General features: G+C 35.9%; 1 pseudogene; it reads right to left on the reverse strand.

The window, feature by feature from the left end:
* Positions 1-5,351: 5,351 nt before the first annotated feature.
* On the reverse strand, positions 5,352-5,706 carry LOC107543181 (ubiquitin-ribosomal protein eL40 fusion protein pseudogene; annotated as a pseudogene).
* Positions 5,707-15,271: the final 9,565 nt, after the last annotated feature.

The following is a 15,271-nucleotide window of genomic DNA, read 5'->3' on the forward strand; positions in this document are numbered from 1 at the left end:
GCACAAAGGGAGTAAATTCTTACTATTCTAACTAAAATAGTTGTACAGAGTGACTATATTTTATACTGGCATATTGGGGTGTGTGTGTGTGTGTGTGTGTGTGTGTGTGTGTGTGTGTGTGTGTGATGTATGGTGAATGGTGAATGGTGTTTGTTTTATTTGACACATAACTATTCAATCTTATTTTATGTGGTTAAATCACATATATTGCTGATTATTTACCTTCCACATTTCCTCTTATTAATCTGATTAATTTGTGATTTTGTTGAGATCAATGAAATAATTGCTTGAAGGAGGACTTCATCTAATGATTCTATCAAAGGCTACCTTTACCGATCTACCTTCAACCAAGGTTGCTTTCCTCTGTGTAATTAGCACCCTCTTTGCCAATGCACAGAACTTAGAGAAAGACACTCAGAGCATTAAGGAGTGGATGAGAGCAGTCAGCCTTTCCCACCCTTTTATTTACTATTACATTGTGAGACAGCTGCATGTCAGAAAGAAGTCTCTTGGAAATGATATCATAAATGCTGCTTCTATTCTAAGGAAAAGATACAGAAGATTTTTTCATCTGATTATTCTCATTGGGTAAAAAATAAGCAATATAGACAACTTACAAGGGAAAATCTGTGTGTAATAGTTTTCTCCTGATTTGGTGGTTACACTACCTTAAATAAATGAATACTATATTTCAATGTGTCTAGCACAAGGGTGATATATGGAAAGATTAAACGAATATTTATTGAATGTGAATGTGTGACTTTATTATTATTTACAATCAACTTTCAGCCATCAGGTTTCCAAACAGGAGCTCATCACCCAAACGGTATAGCTGAAGAAGTGTGGCTGACCTCACTGCAGTAATATTTTATCTTATTTTGGTGTTTTTGCCCCCAAATGCCCTAAAGAATGAGTTTTTTGTTTTATTTACAAAAAAGAAAGGGCTCCAGGTTGTCCAAATCACTGTTACTCAAATCAGAGACTTCCAGTCTGGTTATCCCTTCTGGGTAGACTTCCCTTCTCTTCAAAGTTGCCATGCAAACTCTCTATGCGTGTATGCAATGTGTACTGCTCTAAGAGTATTGTTTGGCTTTTGGCCGCCACAGTGCTCAGTGTCAGAATATTGTTCCACAGAAGAATATCTCTTACCTGAAGCAAGGGCAAGACTTAAGGTTGCACACACTGTTTCCTGGTCACCTTCTAGAAATAAAAAGTTTGGAAAGGGAAATAAAACCAACATTGACTCATTAAATTCTCCCATAGGCCTATGAGGTAGAAAGGATAAGTGTTACCTATCACCCCCAATTCAAGGGTGAAGATACTGAGGCTAAAAGAAATTAAGTAATTATATAAAGTGACACCTCAGCCAATTTATCAGTTAAGCTCCAGGCAAGATAGAGATGGCACACACACACAAACTGGATAATTAGGGAGAGTTTAATAAAGGGGCAATTTACAAAGGTGTAGGCACAGTTTAGGAAAAGTAATAAGAAACTGTGTATTTTACTGTATATTAGGATTGGTAATAGCTGGGAACTATTTGCATCCCTCAACCTGAAAGCAAAAAGAGGAAAGAGCAGTTCCCGGAACCCAGGATAGTCCAAGTGACCTTCAGCAAAAGGCCACTGCCAACCCTGTCACTTGAACAGGAGGAAGGTAAAGGAATGAAACCCTGGCCCTAACTTATCTCCTGCCCCCCATGAGCTGAAGTCAGAGGGGAAATGAGCCTGAAGATGCAGCCCATCTAGTACAGGCTCTTGGAACAAGAGCAGCCACTAGAGGCTGAGTTGGAATTCAACTCTAATTATACCTATATTTCCCTGCAAAGGCAAACTCACATAGTCAGCTTTACTAAAGCTAATGGGGAAAAAAGTTAGAATTTGCTGCTGTGAAGCTCTGGCCATTCATTAATGGAAAGTAATTTTGCTAAGGTATTTTTAAAGATGGATGCCTGTGGAATGGTGTGAGGTTTTTCAGATGACTGGACTTGGAAATAAAGACATGGGATATAATGTCACATCTGTCCCAGATGAGTTGTACAGTTATAGAGGAGTCACCTCTGCAAGGCTGGATGGAGATATGAGGGCATGCCAGATAGCCCCTTCAGATCAATCCCCTGGAAGTCTCTGTCCCCCTATTTATTTAGAGGAGCAACTGATTCAACTGGTTTCAATCAGTTCAAACTGGGAGGATAACCCAGTTTGCAAGGCTGCAAGCCTTTGCACTAAAGAGATTAGTTTCCATAGTGGAAAGTTTAGAGGTCCGAAATAGTTACTAACACCACTTGGTAGTTTAAATCTTCTCCTCTCCCACTCCTAAACACTTCAGGGAATTTTTTGCCAAAATATTTCTTCTGTATTTCTACTACACACCAGAGATGTTTTCATATCATTTCTTTCATTTTTAAATGTTTTAAGTGACTTTTTAGTGCCCATATAATGTCTTAATATTTGTTATGGATTAGTGCTTCCAGAGAATTGCCTGGTTGGGTTAAAGTTACACAGTTCTAATTAAGGTCAGTGTTCTTATCTTCTGAATAACATAGTTGGATGAGATCAATACTTGCCAAACCTGAGAATCAAAATCATCTAGACATATTTAAAAACATGCAGATTCTCTGCTCCCCCTCAGACCAACCGAATGTAAAGGTTCTGTATGTGAAGACTCAATACATGTGTTTTTATAAATCTGCATGGATGATGCAGATACAGTGGGTTCACAGGCTGGTGTGTGATATCACATGACTAAGGGATTTTTGATGTCTTTCTGATTCAAAAAACTGTGACTTGGAAGTGGAAGAGATTAAATAGAATATATGTTGGTTAAATGAATCATTATATTCCACAAGGAGATTTTATTTCTCAAAGCTGTGTCATCTCCACTTTAAGGAATCCATATGTCAGTAATTGTTACCTTTCTGTTACTCAGAAGACCAGAGATAGTAAGGGACACACATAAGATTATCAGCATTGGAAGAAGATGTACATCTCCTGATTTCTAGTACAATGATATTTAAATTATAGCAGTTCTAATATGTGGAACAATACTGAAGAAGGGGGTTTTAAATGTCAGTATCAACTCATTAGTGCCCCCCCCCCCCACACACACACACACTCCTTTAATTGTAGTCCAAGGGAAAGAGATTACTTCTTCTGGGTATGCTGTGGTTTTCCTGTTCAAATGAGCCCATTAAAATTATCCTTTCTTCTTCCTGCCTAACTATCCCTCCTGGTTCTCAGTGGATGAAATGACGTGTACTGCTTAAGATTCATATTTCCTTTCTAACTATGCCTTGAAGGAGCAGGATTAACTTCCTCGGCTTCTTCTTCAGCAGTAAACTCTAATTGGCTGACAGCTTGCTCAGACAAACACATAGACCCTGAGGGCTTTTATGCTAAAAGAAAAGAAAACATGGTCACAGATTCACCACATTCCCCTACATTTCTCCCACAAACTATAACAATAGGACTGCATCATGAAGGCTGAAACAAAGATGTTAGATAATGACCAATAAAATTTTAAAACAACTCAATACCCAACATCATTCCTTCTTTTGAAATGTTTTTTCTATTGTCCCATATAAGAAAATGTTCTCAGCCTTGTAAATTACAATCATGTACGACCATGTACACAATGCTTTGTTGAATTACCCTAACCAGAAAGCTCACAACTATCTAAAAACTGACCATCGTACACTGCCTATGTGTTTGTCTCTATCTGTGTCTCTGTTTGCTGGATACATTGTTAATTTCCTCCTCAACTTCCATTACATACCTTTTACCCAGCGTAGTAGCAATGAGCTTTGAGAAAGATTGACTTTCCACCAAATGCAGCCTCATGTCCATGAACACTGACTGATTCAGGCGACTCAGGCCCACATGACTTTCCCTGACCTGGAAGAGTAATAAAGGCATGAAGGGGTGGTTTAATCATTTCAAAGTCCAAAATTTTCACCAGAAATTTTGGCACTGTGACCCGGTTTCTGGGTGATGTGGGCTGCAGACGCCTACACTATTGCAGTCATTACGCTATTATGAGTGAATGCATCCTGCAGATGAAGTTGACACTGTGGGGAGGTCAGAAACAAGAGAATTATATGGAAATAGTGCCAGAAACATTTCTATGTACAGTTTCTGCAGTGATGGGATCTATTAATACTATTATTTGGATCTAGGATTTGTTACTTCTATTCTTTATTAAGCCAAGTCTAAGAAAGAGTTTTAACAGGATTACTAAACAGATGGATGAAGAAGATGTCATAGATTTCACAATAGCTTTGGCAAAGTTTCTCAAGAAACTTTCTAATTCTTTGGCAAAATATGGTATGGGCAAATGATCAATGAAATGCCAATGTCTCCAGTGCCTGGACACAAGGCTCTGGGATGTTTAAGCTTCGTGTAACTCCCTGGAGTGAAAAAATAGAAAACACATTTAGCAAATTTGCAGCTTTGGGTGGAATAAATATTATGTTTGATGATTAAATCAATTTTACATTATATCTGTGGTCTAGAATGAATAAAAAAGATGAAATTAAATGCATGTACAAGTATACTTTGCATTTAAAAAGTGTTTAAATAAGGATGGATGGGCATGGAAAACAGTAAGTCAATGAAAAAGCCCTGGGTGCTTATTTGACTACAAACTTCATCAAATAAATCATCATATAAAAAATTAGTTTGTAAAAATAAAAAATACTTATAAGAATAAGAGCTTTTTAGTCTGAAGAAGTGAAGATTTGTGGAGGCCAAAATAAGAATTTTTGAATATTTATTCATTAAACAAATATGTGAGAGATTCTGGAGATAACAAACATAGAACAAGACCTGAAGACCCCTCACAATTTAGTGAAGGAAAAGACACAAGTATAAGAAAGTACAGTGTGGTGAAATTAGTATTAAGAGCAGATGAATACTCTACTAGAAAGACACTAGTAATGGAGACATTAAATTAAATTTGATAGAGACACTGGCCTCTAATTTGAGTCTAGAGGAAAGAATACAAGGTTTCTTAGGCAAAGGGAAAATATCCTGAGAAGGTACATAGTGAGTGTAAGGTTAAGGGATATGAACCTTAATTAGCCATTTATGATTGGACCATTGAGAAAACTCCAGTGGGGAGGTGGGGGGAGCTTGAAAGGAAACTAGAGACATGATTATTTAATAGGATAATTGGCTGAGGTATAAAGAATGGATTAGAATCCTAAATGGATTTATTAGTGAGAATAAATAGTTAGGAATAACCAATCAAACCTTGGAAATTAAAAAAAAAATTTTTTTCAACAAAAGCAAAACTTTATTGAGGCCCCAGGGCCATGGGGTTCGGATAGGAGGCTGCCCTGAAGGTGATGGGCCTTATTTGACTTTCTTGGCAAGCAGGTTGTTGGTGTGGCCGCACTTCTTGCAGCAGTTGACAGCTCCTAAGTGCAGATAGATCATCTTGTCGCAGTTGTACTTCTAGGTGAACTGGCAGAGGGAAGGTTCAGTGATTCCTTCCTGCAGATGAAGCACCAAGTGCAGGGTGGACTCTTTCTGGGTATTGTAGTCTGAGAGAGTGCGGCCATCCTCCAGCTGTTTACCTGCAAAAATCAGATGCAGCTGCTCAGGCAGGATACCCCTCGGATTTATCTTTGACATTCTCAGTAGTGTCACTGGGCTCGACCTCCAGGGCGATGGTCTTGTTTGTCATGGTCTTTACAAATATCTGCATCTCTTTGTATGCTGGGGTGCCTAGTTAGGGGGACTTAACTACATTAATTGAAAAAGTATGATATTTAACATTAACAGAAGAAAAAGAAATCTCAGAAACATATTTAAGCATCTATAAAAAGTTGGTATGTAAAAAAAGTTGGTATATTTCATATCTGTGGAAAAAAGGGAATTATTCAACAAATGAACAAAGGTTTCTGAGATAATTAGTTAAACGTTTGGGGAAAATTAAATTGGGGAACTCAATGTCATATGTCTAAATAAATTCCAAATGATGCAACAATTTAAATACAAAAATATGAAATCTTAAAACAACTAAAAATATACATAATTACTTCAGAGTGAGGAAGGTTTTTCTAAGCAAAAATTCAAAAGGATGAAAAAACCCATAAAGGAAACAATTGATATATTTGGTTCATTAAAGAAGAAGAAAGAGAAGAAGAGGAAGAGAGAAATTAAAAAAGAAAGTCAGTAGACATCTGCCCTCATTTCCACCCCACTATATCCATCAGCACTCAACCTTTTTCTCCCTGTGTTTCTCATTTTATTAAATTGCATTCCCATCTACTTAGTTACTTAAATCCAATCCTTAGAAGTCCCTGTTGACTCTTTTCTTTTCCCTATTTCTCCACATCTAATCTGCCTGCAAGTATTGTCTGCTTTACCAATCAAAATAGATTCTGAATCCATCCACTTCTCTGGGTTTCTCCTGCCATCACCCTAACCCAAGAAACCATGACTCAGATTCCTGTAATTGCCTCCTAAGTGGTTTCCCTGCCAACCACACTTAGTGCTTTAAGATCCATTCTGCAATAGCAATCAGGGTGTTTAAATGCTACAGTAATATTCATCCTTCACTTACCTAAAACGGTTCATTGAGAACCTACTACGTGCAAAGTTTATTCTGAGAGTTGAGGCTAAACCATAAGGAACACACTCACAATATCTACACTCATGGAATGGACATTCTAGTGGGGAAGGGGACATTCTTAGGGCAAGGGAAGACAATAACAAATTAGTCAAGTAGTGTTTTAGAAGATAAGCACCATGGAGAAGTATAAGGCAGAGAAGGAACACGGGACTGCTTAGAAAGTCATCTTCTGCAGTTGTGTGCTTTGTGCACTGCGCAGACGCTTGGCAGATGGGATGAGAAGGATTTTTCAATCCCAGGCAGGTAATTTTTCTGCCCAGATGGTGCTCATTTTTTAAATATATCTGCCCATAGTATCTTTTTCTAATTTACCAAAAGGCACAGTTCGTAGTCCATCTAGATGGGTCCATTTTAAGAGGTTCACTGGCACACATGTTAAGAACACTACAAAGGTGGAAGCAGGGATACAATTTAAGAGATTATAGTAAAATTTCAGGTGGAAAGTTATAGTGGCTTGTACAGAACTATGGTGATAGAAGCTCTAAGTAGTGGTCAGATTCTGGATATATTTTGAAGATAGAGAAAATAAAATTTGCTGTTGGATTGCATGTAGGAAATTTCAAATATAACCTTTTATTTAAATCTAATACCCTGCTCAACAGAGCCTTCCAACCTCTTAGACATCACCTGCATCCATTCTCCTCGATGCTACATTGCTTTCTTTCTTGCCCCTTAAGGGTCCAAGTCGATCCTCAGTCCAGGGCCTTGGCACTTGCTGTTCTCTATCAGGAAACCCTCTTCCCTCAGATCTTTGCATGGCTCATTTATTTTCAAGTCACTAAGCTCAAATGTCACACATCCAGAGAAGCCATCCCTGACCATACTATATAAAATATCCTCCCTAGACACTCATTCCCCTCCTCCTGGTTTACTCTCTATACAACACTTATCATACTCACTTATAAGTAACTGTTTATTTGTTTATTGTCAGTCTTACTAGCATATAAGACTCATGCCATTAGGAACATTACCTTGACTTTAAACAATGCCCGAAGCATGCTAGCTGTTGGAAAAATGTGGATTACCCCAGAGCATACAGATATTCGCCTAGAACACCCATTGCCCTTTATATTTTTTTACTACTGCCCAAAAGTGGAAATTCTTCTCACCTTTTGGAAAGAAATCCAATGCTAGTGAAATGAGCTTATGTTGCACAAGGTTTTGGGAAGAGTGACAGTGTCTTACTTTTCTTCACCCCATTTTCTCTGGAGGAGTCTAGGGTATATTAGGGTAGATAATGGTATCTACTTATTTTACATTTTCAAACAATGTACTTTCTCACACTTACCTTGGAAATTATTTTATATTGATAGTGCCCCTTAAGTCAGAGATTATAAAAAATTGGAAGGATAAAGATAAAGCAAGATTATATTCATCAGAGGCAACCACTCAGAATGAATATGTTAGCTCTGTGTCAATAACACAACATTTTGTTATCACATACAGAACATCAATTATGCACATGAAGGGTACATAATTGTCTATTTATAAGTCCTGCCTAGGGGTAGTTTAATTCTATTGCCAAGTTGCTAGAAATTCAATTGATGCAGTACAAGTTAATGGTCAATGCTAATAACACAAAGTTTATGAGATTTAGATGCGAGACAGAGGTTTTTAAAAATAACATTTCAATTATTAGTTCTCCTGGTGGTCTTTAATAAAAGAGATGAAATAATTATCATTCTAAAGCCCTGGTTAGATTCCAGTTTTTCTAGTGTGCCTATATCACAGACATTGCAAAGGTTTGCAGTAAATTTTAAAATATAAATGTCTCAGTTATTTCAAATCCTTTTGAGTGCTATCTAATTGACATATAGGAAACAATTTCAAACAATAAGCCATTCTTAAGATAACTACAGTAAAATAGATAGTTTGGGTTTATTTCTTTCTGTTTTGCCCCCAAAACAACAAAGCCACATTGAGACTAACAGAATATTTTCCTTGGAAAACAACTCCTGAGCAGACAGTCACTAGAAATTAGAGGCTCAGACTGCTTTTAGTAAAGTTCAAAAAGAAAAAAAAAATCCACTAAAATAATAGAATCAAGGTGAACTTCATTAGGTTTCATTTGAATTTCTACAAATACTTAGCAAAGTTTGTATGAGGGAGCGAGGAGATAGGGAAAGGAGTAAACACGAGAAAGCATGTCAGTCTGAGATGAATTTAGGCTGCAGTCATCTAAACGTGGTTCTACATGTGACCCTCCTTACTAAAGCCAAAAGAATCTATTTGTTGAATCCAGTGGAATTGCCATTCAGACACCGTTTTAACAAAGAAAGCTTTCCTTACACCCAGGTTTCACCAAGTGTGTCCTGGGCTCCCTTCTATATTCACCACATTCTACTGGAATTACCAATTCCCATATCACTCTCTCAGCATACTCTAAGATCCACAAGGGCAGAACTGTCCTATTCATGCATTCTAAATGCCTAGCAGAGCACCTGACATAGAGTAGACACTCAAAAATATAAGTTAAACTGAATTGAGGTGATAAAAGCTTTAATTTTATAAGTTTATTATTTTTGTTTTGGCTTTCAACAATTTTCCAAAAATAAAAATAGACAGGTAGCTTGAAATAAAAATGTTTTTGAAATTTATGTACCCATGTTTTTTATATATTCTAGTCTTTTTGATGTGAGGTGGCCTAGGTTAGGTATGCAAACTTTATTAAAGTTATATTTTTAATATTATTGAAATATTTTGAGTTCAGAACTTGTAAGGTCTCAAAGCTGTAGCTATTTGTTCTATCTCATTACCAAAGCAGCTTCAGTAGAGAACGTTTGTTTTCTATTATAGTAATTCAACAAAGAGAACAGGGACTGTTCTGTTATAAAGCTATGACAATAGAAAATGCACACTCTAGAAGATCTTTTATTCTGGGAATTTTATTGTATAATAACAAAATCTAAAGTCAAATGAAAGTCTTAAAAGATACACTTTAGTGTTTACCTACACTACGCTAATTCTGTGATTAAGGCCAGAGTAAGATAGACAAGGTCTTGAAAAAGAGGATCTCCTGAATTATTTGTCACAGACTGCCATCCACATCTAGTCTGGTGACTCTTCAATTGCCTACCTTCAGTCCCCCACTGAGTTTGATCTGATATCAGTGCCACTTCTCATGGAGCTCTGCATGCTTTTTGTGAGCCTCTAGAGCCAACCATTGTCTTCTAAGCCTCTGTAAAGCTCTGCAAAGCATCAGCTACTCTTGAACAGAAAGCATTGTGCATTCAGTGTCCCTGGAGGATGTCTGTAAAAGCAAACCTCTCCTGGAGATCAGCGCGCCATTGAAATACAATTTGCACCTGGTGGCAAAAGTTGCAAGAAGTCAATACTCGATGAGGGAGAACTTTTAAAATCCTTGAAACAGCAGAGTGGCTAAAGGCTATTTGTTGTATTTGCAATAAAAGTGTAATCCAGTGTAATATGCAGGTAGTTCCCAACTAGAGAAAGCCAGCTGTGATACTATTAAACAACATCCCTCCCTCCCGCCAAATGAGCTGTTACGAGAACAAACAGGACTGGGAAAGGACTAATAAGAACTTTGGAAAAAATCTTCAGAAAAGGTTACACATCAGAGTTATTCCAGAAGCTGTAACAATTACCAAAATCTTAGTGATTCTACAGTGTACATTTCAAATACTTAATTCTAGGTTTGGGAGATGCCCGAAGAGGAAAAGCTGTTTGTGTGCTGAAAGAAACTTTGGTGGGAAAACATGAAATTATACAAAACTTATTTATTTAAAAAAAATTGGAAACAAGTATGTTTGTTAGAAATACTGCATTTTGTGTTTCTATAAACCTTATGTTACTACCATCTGTAACATTCCACTTTTCTGGAATCTAGCTGGTTTAATTTGGAGTTGATGTTAGTTCACACTACACAAATTCTTACACATAACATTCCTTTATCTGTCTTTATGTTGGGATTCCAGATGATATTTCATTATTCCATACAAATGATAGAAAAGTCCTGTTCTCCCTTAAAATGCCCAGTGCTCTCAGAGGCAGTGTATATTCAGCGAGGGCCTGAAGGGACTAGGGATAATTAAATATCTTAAAGGGTAAGGAAAATCTAATGTTCTAAATTCACATGTTGATATTTCCTAAATTTAGTAAAGGGATAGAGATTCAAATAAAATGTTAAAAAAATGTCCTGGTTCCCCTGGTCCTGGTCTGCATGATTTCTGTTTTCAAATGAAACCTCCTAGCACTGAAGACATCCTTTAGTTCCTTTTAAGGACTTAAATGAAAAATCATCTTTGTCTTAGCTAATTGATCACTGGTAAAGTTTTTTATTTTTATTTTTTAACTTGGCAGGTTTTATTGGATTGTGTGATATTTGTTAAAATGGAAATTGAATGCAGGAGTTCTGGATTTGGAACAGTTTTTGATATAGCAAATATAAATTAAAGAAGGCTCAAGGTGTGGAACTCTAATAAAGTGGACATGGTTTTTCGGGCAAAGGGAGAAAGAACAGTTGGGAAATAAAGTTGGTTTGGGTGGGGGATAAGCCTGGTGAGGGCATGTTGGGTTTAAGATTTGGATGGGATTTTCAAGTTTAAATATCTCAAAGGCATTTGAAATATGAACCTAAAAATGAGTATAGAAAACACAAGTGGCAATCAGAGTTGCTGTTTATTAGTATAAACACAAAACTCAGAACCCTGAGGAAAAAAGAACTCTCTCCGTTGGATAAGGGTTTATTTATTTTTTAAAAGTGATATAGAATGTGCTCAATTATAGGCTATGAAGAGAAAAATAAATATTAGCAATAGAAAAACTGGTTGTTGCTCTGAAAGCTTTTCAGAAGAAAAAAATTTAGAAAATGAGGGCCATTATCAGAGTCCAAAGGTGAAATTAGTGAAATGAAGAGAAAAATAAAGTAGAATAAATAATCAAAGGTGTGTATAATCCTCAAGAGCCTTTCAGTAAGATGGTATTTTCCTTCTTTCAAACACAAACTGCTATGTAGAAGTCATCGATTTGCTAAGAGCAGATGTTTTCTGGAGAAGAGATACAGAAAGGCATGCCACCTTTTTATGATTTTTGCCTTGTCTTGTTAAAAATAAATTTTTGACATTTATTCTAAATCTTTGAAACATGAGAGAAGTCTTATATTTATTGAGTTGCTTACTTTAACAGAAAATCATAACAACCTGGTTCAAATGTTATTTGAAACTAAGCCATAACTGTTTAAACACTTGATTTAAGAAAAAATGAAAGTGGGTGATAAAATTGATATCACTAGTACATCGACATGATTTTATGAGTTGAATTTGCCCAGTCTCTCAAAGAAGTAATTTAATTTTATTTTACTTGAAAAAGTAGTGAATAGGTTGTTGGATTTATATTAAAAAAAGTTTTGAGAAGGCATGGCTTCAGTTAATGTGTCCAAGCTTCTTAAAATGAGACCAAGTGATGATATTTTATAGATGATACATATTTTTTTCCTCTAAAACTTTTCATTTTCATCAGCTTCTTTTCATGTCATATTGGCTTTTCTATCATTGTTCACTCTTTTTAACTCATGAAAAAATACTCAGTACCACCATTTTTTTAAACTATAATTTTAGAGATAAATGAGAAATTTTATTTAGTTGTGGTTTCTTAAGTTAAGAATAAAAGATAAGCCCTGCTGGGAGTGGCTCAGGGGTTGAGCGTTCACCTAGGATCCAGGAGATCTCGGTTGGATTCCCGGTCAGGGCACATGCCCGGGTTGCGGGCTTGATCCCCAGTCGGGGGCGTGCAGGAGGCAGCTGATCAATGACTCTCATCGTTGATGTTTTTCTGTCTCTCTCCTTCTTTCCTCTTTCTGAAATCAATAAAGACATATTAAAAATAAATAAATAATAAATAAATGATACAATAAAGGTAATTTTTCCCTGCTATTTTCTCCTACACATCTTTCCCAATGAAGACATAGTTCTTGTTTAAATCAGCGCACTATAATGTAGATTAGTATGTATGTTTCATTCTGTTGTTTTAATGTTTTAACATTCTAAAGTTGTTTTTCCAGTGTAATGTTATGCAAAAGCCTCAGTAATTTTCAAGAACTATCCAGAAATAGTGTTTCCAAATTAATTGATGCATACCTTAATACATTCGCCTTGACCATATGCCTCTTAAGAAATACTGTGTCTTTCATTTATGTAAGTGTAAAGGCCTACCTACTGCCTAGTTGATATGCAATAGGTACTCAACATTTGCTGAGTAAATCAATGGAATACTATTTTTATACATTATAAAGATATATTTATATATATACTACATATATTTATATGTAAGTATATTTAACCCCAGCAATACAGGAGGATTTTAATAAATGTTGATTGAATTTAAATAATTTGTTTTCAAAGTATCACATGAAACCACTTTTCCTTTTTACTTCTCTAACCAAACTACATACTCCTAGAATAATACAACACAATATATTTTCCTAGTTTAATTCTCAACCATTAGTTTTTAAATATTAAGATAATATTCTATTTAGTTTGTTTAATTCACTTTATCTGGATCAATTTGTAAATACTAATTATAATTTTTCTGGAACAGGTAGAGTAGAGGGACATCAATAAAGGATTAGCCAAGGAATCAGACAAACTGTGCGCTCTGATCTTCTAGGAAGAATGTTTCACCCCCTTGATCCTCAGTTTCCCACCTGCACACATGAAGAGACTGTATGTGTACTTCTCAATTCTATTATTGTATCAACTTTTATGAAATAATAATAATAAAAACAGTGAATTCTCTGTAGAAAATTTATCCATAAAGTTAATAAAAACTGAATTTAACTACGCCTGGTGTTTCATAGGCCTAGCATTTCTTTTATTTTTGTTCATTAAGTAGAAAAGTTTTGGACACAATTTCTTCCGAAACACTTTTGATAATTTAGCCAACATGTATTTGATAAATGGCTTATGTTTCTAATATTAATTATGGCCAGAGGCAATGTTATGGGTGATTGTTTCAGATCTGAAAACAAATCAAATAATATGTAACTTCCAAATAGGTTTATCTTTTCAAAAATAATGAATTACTTTTAAAGTTCTATCTTTTGTGTGTATTGGAATGTGGGGATTTATATTTGGTTTTATCTTTCTAAATAGAGGTCTCACTGTACAAGTTAGCATCGCGTTCAGAGAGAATTACCAATCTCACATAGCTGTCTAGTACTTTCAACTTTCTAAATATGCTTTCACACCTATTAACTCATTTCGTTTTCTCAAAAAGACATGAGAAGTAAATAGAGCAAGTATTAATTTCACTGTTTATAAGATGGGAGGAGGGGGCAGAATGCATCTGAATAATTGCTCTGAACCTCTCTTGATCTGCAGGCCTCCAGTGCTGGATCCTCAGCATTAATTCCAAATGAAACCACTCTGGGTGTGAGAGTCTGGTGCTTGCAGAACTGGTAAAGATGGAGTGGTCAGGGAGAAGTATATAAGTAGGTGCTGAAGAACATGAGACTCTCTTAAGAATTTCTAGAAATAAAAGAGTTCCAACAGTCACCGAGGAGGCATCAAAGGTCTTTGTGCTGTGGGCCTTAATATTTGAACTCCCTCATCTGTACACATAGATGAGAAAAGCCTGAGACTATTCTTGGTGATAAACTTACCTCTCTTCAATTAATTGCCTATAAGAGAAGTTCTCTCTTTTATATAGCTCCATGAATACTTCTATCATAGAATTTTTTTTAAAAAGAAATAACAAACACATTTATCCTGAGTCCTCTCTGCTTTTCTGTACCAAAATAATATAACCGGTTTAACCGAAGTTGACAGCAGCACAGTGGGTCTTGGCCATCCAAAATTTTGGAGTTGGCTGTGGAGCCAGTTCCTAGAGGTTGCTTATGTAAAGCTCATGGCAACAGCAGCTCATGAACTTTATACTTCATTGTGCAAAAATCTACTTGGAAATGTTAAGCCTTTGGCAAGACATAGGATCACTAAATCATCCTCGCATGGTTTAGAAATTCTTGTTCATGGACAGAAACAATAACGACACTGTGTCCATATTTTCAGCAGCGAAACTGTGTGCCATTAAAGGAAATAGCCATGCGCACATCCTGCAGGGAGCTACATGTAGGTTTCTACCACATAAAATGAAATGTCGAGAGTGTCAACAATGTCACTGATAAAATATCTAGGATAGGGAATGAGCAATTAGCATTATCAAATTTAGAGGAAAAGAATGCTGATCTGTTAGTATTTTCTTCTATTATCAGCTTGATAATTAGAATTTATTTTAAAATGTTTGTAAATGTATATGATGTATGTTGTGACCAATATCTATCTTTCTTATACAACCATCTGGAGAGGTGCACAGAACAACGGACCTTGGACTGGGTTTTGATCATGGCTTTATGTCATTATTTAATCAGGTCAGATTTTTGAGGACTTAGTCTAAGTCAGGTACTTTTCCAGCTAATAAAATTACTAAATGCACACAGAGGCACTGTTTAGTGGGGGAGATAAGCATTAAATAAAATAACCACACAAATAATTTTATAATTAAAATGTGAAAAATAATTTGAAGTTTAAGTACAGGCCACTATAAATAGGAGACCTAATAGACACAGAAATTCAAGGAACAGAGGCAAGCTTGCAAGATAAAATAAAGAATGTACAGTTAA

The sequence above is a fragment of the Miniopterus natalensis genome, chromosome 9 (genome assembly GCF_054644295.1).
Source record: "Miniopterus natalensis isolate mMinNat1 chromosome 9, mMinNat1.hap1, whole genome shotgun sequence".
Classification (NCBI taxonomy): Eukaryota; Metazoa; Chordata; class Mammalia; order Chiroptera; family Miniopteridae; genus Miniopterus; species Miniopterus natalensis.